Source organism: Anoplopoma fimbria, unplaced genomic scaffold, assembly GCF_027596085.1.
Source record: "Anoplopoma fimbria isolate UVic2021 breed Golden Eagle Sablefish unplaced genomic scaffold, Afim_UVic_2022 Un_contig_11375_pilon_pilon, whole genome shotgun sequence".
In the NCBI taxonomy this organism is placed as follows: domain Eukaryota; kingdom Metazoa; phylum Chordata; class Actinopteri; order Perciformes; family Anoplopomatidae; genus Anoplopoma; species Anoplopoma fimbria.
This window is the reverse complement of record NW_026550796.1, coordinates 1-7,078: the sequence shown is the minus strand read 5'-3', so window position 1 is coordinate 7,078 and position 7,078 is coordinate 1. Positions and strand designations below refer to the sequence as shown.

The following is a 7,078-nucleotide window of genomic DNA, read 5'->3' as shown; positions in this document are numbered from 1 at the left end:
TCTGATCTCGGAAGCTAAGCAGGGTCGGGCCTGGTCAGTACTTGGATGGGAGACCGCCTGGGAATACCAGGTGCTGTAAGCTTTTTCACTCCTAGAACATGACTTGCCGGTATAGAAATGACACAAATCCAGTTAAATGATGGCTTTCATCATTCCTAAGCTCATCGATCATTTTCTTTTCAATTTTATGCTAACGTATTCTACATTTCAACAGTAAATATTAATATTTTTACTGCACTACATTTGTGATCCTTATAGCCACTTTGTACATTCTGATTTGACATTTAAAAGCTGTGAGTGTGTCTGGAAATCTGCAGGCGCTCCCTGTATAGACGACAGAGCAAAGCGTGGTGATATAGTATCTTTAAAAGGACCTTTGGTAGGCACAATATTTGCTTACGGCCATACCACCCTGAACACGCCCGATCTCGTCTGATCTCGGAAGCTAAGCAGGGTCGGGCCTGGTCAGTACTTGGATGGGAGACCGCCTGGGAATACCAGGTGCTGTAAGCTTTTTCACTCCTCTTTACAAAAAGCAGAGGGCGCTGCTGCTTTTTCAGTGGACACCGACAGGGTGGGAAGGATATAGCTAGATCATGACTTGCCGGTATAGAAATGACACAAATCCAGTTAAATGATGGCTTTCATCATTCCTAAGCTCATCGATCATTTTCTTTTCAATTTTATGCTAACGTATTCTACATTTCAACAGTAAATATTAATATTTTTACTGCACTACATTTGTGATCCTTATAGCCACTTTGTACATTCTGATTTGACATTTAAAAGCTGTGAGTGTGTCTGGAAATCTGCAGGCGCTCCCTGTATAGACGAAAGAGCAAAGCGTGGTGATATAGTATCTTTAAAAGGCCCTTTGGTAGGCACAATATTTGCTTACGGCCATACCACCCTGAACACGCCCGATCTCGTCTGATCTCGGAAGCTAAGCAGGGTCGGGCCTGGTCAGTACTTGGATGGGAGACCGCCTGGGAATACCAGGTGCTGTAAGCTTTTTCACTCCTCTTTACAAAAAAGCAGAGGCGCTGCTGCTTTTTCAGTGGACACCGACAGGGTGGGAAGGATATAGCTAGATCATGACTTGCCGGTATAGAAATGACACAAATCCAGTTAAATGATGGCTTTCATCATTCCTAAGCTCATCGATCATTTTCTTTTCAATTTTATGCTAACGTATTCTACATTTCAACAGTAAATATTAATATTTTTACTGCACTACATTTGTGATCCTTATAGCCACTTTGTACATTCTGATTTGACATTTAAAAGCTGTGAGTGTGTCTGGAAATCTGCAGGCGCTCCCTGTATAGACGAAAGAGCAAAGCGTGGTGATATAGTATCTTTAAAAGGACCTTTGGTAGGCACAATATTTGCTTACGGCCATACCACCCTGAACACGCCCGATCTCGTCTGATCTCGGAAGCTAAGCAGGGTCGGGCCTGGTCAGTACTTGGATGGGAGACCGCCTGGGAATACCAGGTGCTGTAAGCTTTTTCACTCCTCTTTACAAAAAGCAGAGGGCGCTGCTGCTTTTTCAGTGGACACCGACAGGGTGGGAAGGATATAGCTAGATCATGACTTGCCGGTATAGAAATGACACAAATCCAGTTAAATGATGGCTTTCATCATTCCTAAGCTCATCGATCATTTTCTTTTCAATTTTATGCTAACGTATTCTACATTTCAACAGTAAATATTAATATTTTTACTGCACTACATTTGTGATCCTTATAGCCACTTTGTACATTCTGATTTGACATTTAAAAGCTGTGAGTGTGTCTGGAAATCTGCAGGCGCTCCCTGTATAGACGAAAGAGCAAAGCGTGGTGATATAGTATCTTTAAAAGGCCCTTTGGTAGGCACAATATTTGCTTACGGCCATACCACCCTGAACACGCCCGATCTCGTCTGATCTCGGAAGCTAAGCAGGGTCGGGCCTGGTCAGTACTTGGATGGGAGACCGCCTGGGAATACCAGGTGCTGTAAGCTTTTTCACTCCTCTTTACAAAAAGCAGAGGGCGCTGCTGCTTTTTCAGTGGACACCGACAGGGTGGGAAGGATATAGCTAGATCATGACTTGCCGGTATAGAAATGACACAAATCCAGTTAAATGATGGCTTTCATCATTCCTAAGCTCATCGATCATTTTCTTTTCAATTTTATGCTAACGTATTCTACATTTCAACAGTAAATATTAATATTTTTACTGCACTACATTTGTGATCCTTATAGCCACTTTGTACATTCTGATTTGACATTTAAAAGCTGTGAGTGTGTCTGGAAATCTGCAGGCGCTCCCTGTATAGACGAAAGAGCAAAGCGTGGTGATATAGTATCTTTAAAAGGCCCTTTGGTAGGCACAATATTTGCTTACGGCCATACCACCCTGAACACGCCCGATCTCGTCTGATCTCGGAAGCTAAGCAGGGTCGGGCCTGGTCAGTACTTGGATGGGAGACCGCCTGGGAATACCAGGTGCTGTAAGCTTTTTCACTCCTCTTTACAAAAAGCAGAGGGCGCTGCTGCTTTTTCAGTGGACACCGACAGGGTGGGAAGGATATAGCTAGATCATGACTTGCCGGTATAGAAATGACACAAATCCAGTTAAATGATGGCTTTCATCATTCCTAAGCTCATCGATCATTTTCTTTTCAATTTTATGCTAACGTATTCTACATTTCAACAGTAAATATTAATATTTTTACTGCACTACATTTGTGATCCTTATAGCCACTTTGTACATTCTGATTTGACATTTAAAAGCTGTGAGTGTGTCTGGAAATCTGCAGGCGCTCCCTGTATAGACGAAAGAGCAAAGCGTGGTGATATAGTATCTTTAAAAGGCCCTTTGGTAGGCACAATATTTGCTTACGGCCATACCACCCTGAACACGCCCGATCTCGTCTGATCTCGGAAGCTAAGCAGGGTCGGGCCTGGTCAGTACTTGGATGGGAGACCGCCTGGGAATACCAGGTGCTGTAAGCTTTTTCACTCCTCTTTACAAAAAGCAGAGGGCGCTGCTGCTTTTTCAGTGGACACCGACAGGGTGGGAAGGATATAGCTAGATCATGACTTGCCGGTATAGAAATGACACAAATCCAGTTAAATGATGGCTTTCATCATTCCTAAGCTCATCGATCATTTTCTTTTCAATTTTATGCTAACGTATTCTACATTTCAACAGTAAATATTAATATTTTTACTGCACTACATTTGTGATGATCCTTATAGCCACTTTGTACATTCTGATTTGACATTTAAAAGCTGTGAGTGTGTCTGGAAATCTGCAGGCGCTCCCTGTATAGACGAAAGAGCAAAGCGTGGTGATATAGTATCTTTAAAAGGCCCTTTGGTAGGCACAATATTTGCTTACGGCCATACCACCCTGAACACGCCCGATCTCGTCTGATCTCGGAAGCTAAGCAGGGTCGGGCCTGGTCAGTACTTGGATGGGAGACCGCCTGGGAATACCAGGTGCTGTAAGCTTTTTCACTCCTCTTTACAAAAAGCAGAGGGCGCTGCTGCTTTTTCAGTGGACACCGACAGGGTGGGAAGGAAATAGCTAGAACATGACTTGCCGGTATAGAAATGACACAAATCCAGTTAAATGATGGCTTTCATCATTCCTAAGCTCATCGATCATTTTCTTTTCAATTTTATGCTAACGTATTCTACATTTCAACAGTAAATATTAATATTTTTACTGCACTACATTTGTGATCCTTATAGCCACTTTGTACATTCTGATTTGACATTTAAAAGCTGTGAGTGTGTCTGGAAATCTGCAGGCGCTCCCTGTATAGACGACAGAGCAAAGCGTGGTGATATAGTATCTTTAAAAGGACCTTTGGTAGGCACAATATTTGCTTACGGCCATACCACCCTGAACACGCCCGATCTCGTCTGATCTCGGAAGCTAAGCAGGGTCGGGCCTGGTCAGTACTTGGATGGGAGACCGCCTGGGAATACCAGGTGCTGTAAGCTTTTTCACTCCTCTTTACAAAAAGCAGAGGGCGCGCTGCTGCTTTTTCAGTGGACACCGACAGGGTGGGAAGGATATAGCTAGATCATGACTTGCCGGTATAGAAATGACACAAATCCAGTTAAATGATGGCTTTCATCATTCCTAAGCTCATCGATCATTTTCTTTTCAATTTTATGCTAACGTATTCTACATTTCAACAGTAAATATTAATATTTTTACTGCACTACATTTGTGATCCTTATAGCCACTTTGTACATTCTGATTTGACATTTAAAAGCTGTGAGTGTGTCTGGAAATCTGCAGGCGCTCCCTGTATAGACGAAAGAGCAAAGCGTGGTGATATAGTATCTTTAAAAGGCCCTTTGGTAGGCACAATATTTGCTTACGGCCATACCACCCTGAACACGCCCGATCTCGTCTGATCTCGGAAGCTAAGCAGGGTCGGGCCTGGTCAGTACTTGGATGGGAGACCGCCTGGGAATACCAGGTGCTGTAAGCTTTTTCACTCCTCTTTACAAAAAGCAGAGGGCGCTGCTGCTTTTTCAGTGGACACCGACAGGGTGGGAAGGATATAGCTAGATCATGACTTGCCGGTATAGAAATGACACAAATCCAGTTAAATGATGGCTTTCATCATTCCTAAGCTCATCGATCATTTTCTTTTCAATTTTATGCTAACGTATTCTACATTTCAACAGTAAATATTAATATTTTTACTGCACTACATTTGTGATCCTTATAGCCACTTTGTACATTCTGATTTGACATTTAAAAGCTGTGAGTGTGTCTGGAAATCTGCAGGCGCTCCCTGTATAGACGAAAGAGCAAAGCGTGGTGATATAGTATCTTTAAAAGGCCCTTTGGTAGGCACAATATTTGCTTACGGCCATACCACCCTGAACACGCCCGATCTCGTCTGATCTCGGAAGCTAAGCAGGGTCGGGCCTGGTCAGTACTTGGATGGGAGACCGCCTGGGAATACCAGGTGCTGTAAGCTTTTTCACTCCTCTTTACAAAAAGCAGAGGGCGCTGCTGCTTTTTCAGTGGACACCGACAGACAGGGGGGAAGGATATAGCTAGATCATGACTTGCCGGTATAGAAATGACACAAATCCAGTTAAATGATGGCTTTCATCATTCCTAAGCTCATCGATCATTTTCTTTTCAATTTTATGCTAACGTATTCTACATTTCAACAGTAAATATTAATATTTTTACTGCACTACATTTGTGATCCTTATAGCCACTTTGTACATTCTGATTTGACATTTAAAAGCTGTGAGTGTGTCTGGAAATCTGCAGGCGCTCCCTGTATAGACGACAGAGCAAAGCGTGGTGATATAGTATCTTTAAAAGGACCTTTGGTAGGCACAATATTTGCTTACGGCCATACCACCCTGAACACGCCCGATCTCGTCTGATCTCGGAAGCTAAGCAGGGTCGGGCCTGGTCAGTACTTGGATGGGAGACCGCCTGGGAATACCAGGTGCTGTAAGCTTTTTCACTCCTCTTTACAAAAAGCAGAGGGCGCTGCTGCTTTTCAGTGGACACCGACAGGGTGGGATATAGCTAGATCATGACTTGCCGGTATAGAAATGACACAAATCCAGTTAAATGATGGCTTTCATCATTCCTAAGCTCATCGATCATTTTCTTTTCAATTTTATGCTAACGTATTCTACATTTCAACAGTAAATATTAATATTTTTACTGCACTACATTTGTGATCCTTATAGCCACTTTGTACATTCTGATTTGACATTTAAAAGCTGTGAGTGTGTCTGGAAATCTGCAGGCGCTCCCTGTATAGACGAAAGAGCAAAGCGTGGTGATATAGTATCTTTAAAAGGCCCTTTGGTAGGCACAATATTTGCTTACGGCCATACCACCCTGAACACGCCCGATCTCGTCTGATCTCGGAAGCTAAGCAGGGTCGGGCCTGGTCAGTACTTGGATGGGAGACCGCCTGGGAATACCAGGTGCTGTAAGCTTTTTCACTCCTCTTTACAAAAAGCAGAGGGCGCTGCTGCTTTTTCAGTGGACACCGACAGGGTGGGAAGGATATAGCTAGATCATGACTTGCCGGTATAGAAATGACACAAATCCAGTTAAATGATGGCTTTCATCATTCCTAAGCTCATCGATCATTTTCTTTTCAATTTTATGCTAACGTATTCTACATTTCAACAGTAAATATTAATATTTTTACTGCACTACATTTGTGATCCTTATAGCCACTTTGTACATTCTGATTTGACATTTAAAAGCTGTGAGTGTGTCTGGAAATCTGCAGGCGCTCCCTGTATAGACGACAGAGCAAAGCGTGGTGATATAGTATCTTTAAAAGGACCTTTGGTAGGCACAATATTTGCTTACGGCCATACCACCCTGAACACGCCCGATCTCGTCTGATCTCGGAAGCTAAGCAGGGTCGGGCCTGGTCAGTACTTGGATGGGAGACCGCCTGGGAATACCAGGTGCTGTAAGCTTTTTCACTCCTCTTTACAAAAAGCAGAGGCGCTGCTGCTTTTTCAGTGGACACCGACAGGGTGGGAAGGAAATAGCTAGAACATGACTTGCCGGTATAGAAATGACACAAATCCAGTTAAATGATGGCTTTCATCATTCCTAAGCTCATCGATCATTTTCTTTTCAATTTTATGCTAACGTATTCTACATTTCAACAGTAAATATTAATATTTTTACTGCACTACATTTGTGATCCTTATAGCCACTTTGTACATTCTGATTTGACATTTAAAAGCTGTGAGTGTGTCTGGAAATCTGCAGGCGCTCCCTGTATAGACGAAAGAGCAAGCGTGGTAGAACATGACTTGCCGGTATAGAAATGACACAAATCCAGTTAAATGATGGCTTTCATCATTCCTAAGCTCATCGATCATTTTCTTTTCAATTTTATGCTAACGTATTCTACATTTCAACAGTAAATATTAATATTTTTACTGCACTACATTTGTGATCCTTATAGCCACTTTGTACATTCTGATTTGACATTTAAAAGCTGTGAGTGTGTCTGGAAATCTGCAGGCGCTCCCTGTATAGACGACAGAGCAA

The 7,078-nt window shown here is 42.8% G+C and overlaps 13 non-coding genes across 13 annotated transcripts; all 13 read left to right on the top strand.

Moving 5' to 3' along the window:
- The first annotated feature begins 394 nt into the window (after positions 1-394).
- On the top strand, positions 395-513 carry LOC129115200 (5S ribosomal RNA). Its single transcript, XR_008532901.1, has one exon. It is a non-coding gene; the product is annotated as a 5S ribosomal RNA (ribosomal RNA).
- A 379-nt stretch (positions 514-892) lies between these two features.
- On the top strand, positions 893-1,011 carry LOC129115199 (5S ribosomal RNA). Its single transcript, XR_008532900.1, has one exon. It is a non-coding gene; the product is annotated as a 5S ribosomal RNA (ribosomal RNA).
- Positions 1,012-1,390: 379 nt separating this feature from the next.
- LOC129115198 (5S ribosomal RNA) lies at positions 1,391-1,509 on the top strand. The gene has a single exon (XR_008532899.1). It is a non-coding gene; the product is annotated as a 5S ribosomal RNA (ribosomal RNA).
- A 379-nt stretch (positions 1,510-1,888) lies between these two features.
- On the top strand, positions 1,889-2,007 carry LOC129115196 (5S ribosomal RNA). The gene has a single exon (XR_008532898.1). It is a non-coding gene; the product is annotated as a 5S ribosomal RNA (ribosomal RNA).
- Positions 2,008-2,386: 379 nt separating this feature from the next.
- LOC129115195 (5S ribosomal RNA) lies at positions 2,387-2,505 on the top strand. The gene has a single exon (XR_008532897.1). It is a non-coding gene; the product is annotated as a 5S ribosomal RNA (ribosomal RNA).
- Positions 2,506-2,884: 379 nt separating this feature from the next.
- On the top strand, positions 2,885-3,003 carry LOC129115194 (5S ribosomal RNA). The gene has a single exon (XR_008532896.1). It is a non-coding gene; the product is annotated as a 5S ribosomal RNA (ribosomal RNA).
- A 382-nt stretch (positions 3,004-3,385) lies between these two features.
- On the top strand, positions 3,386-3,504 carry LOC129115193 (5S ribosomal RNA). Its single transcript, XR_008532895.1, has one exon. It is a non-coding gene; the product is annotated as a 5S ribosomal RNA (ribosomal RNA).
- Positions 3,505-3,883: 379 nt separating this feature from the next.
- On the top strand, positions 3,884-4,002 carry LOC129115192 (5S ribosomal RNA). Its single transcript, XR_008532894.1, has one exon. It is a non-coding gene; the product is annotated as a 5S ribosomal RNA (ribosomal RNA).
- Positions 4,003-4,383: 381 nt separating this feature from the next.
- On the top strand, positions 4,384-4,502 carry LOC129115204 (5S ribosomal RNA). The gene has a single exon (XR_008532905.1). It is a non-coding gene; the product is annotated as a 5S ribosomal RNA (ribosomal RNA).
- Positions 4,503-4,881: 379 nt separating this feature from the next.
- LOC129115203 (5S ribosomal RNA) lies at positions 4,882-5,000 on the top strand. The gene has a single exon (XR_008532904.1). It is a non-coding gene; the product is annotated as a 5S ribosomal RNA (ribosomal RNA).
- Positions 5,001-5,382: 382 nt separating this feature from the next.
- Positions 5,383-5,501, top strand: LOC129115202 (5S ribosomal RNA). Its single transcript, XR_008532903.1, has one exon. It is a non-coding gene; the product is annotated as a 5S ribosomal RNA (ribosomal RNA).
- Positions 5,502-5,875: 374 nt separating this feature from the next.
- Positions 5,876-5,994, top strand: LOC129115201 (5S ribosomal RNA). The gene has a single exon (XR_008532902.1). It is a non-coding gene; the product is annotated as a 5S ribosomal RNA (ribosomal RNA).
- A 379-nt stretch (positions 5,995-6,373) lies between these two features.
- Positions 6,374-6,492, top strand: LOC129115191 (5S ribosomal RNA). The gene has a single exon (XR_008532893.1). It is a non-coding gene; the product is annotated as a 5S ribosomal RNA (ribosomal RNA).
- The last annotated feature ends 586 nt before the right edge of the window (positions 6,493-7,078 follow it).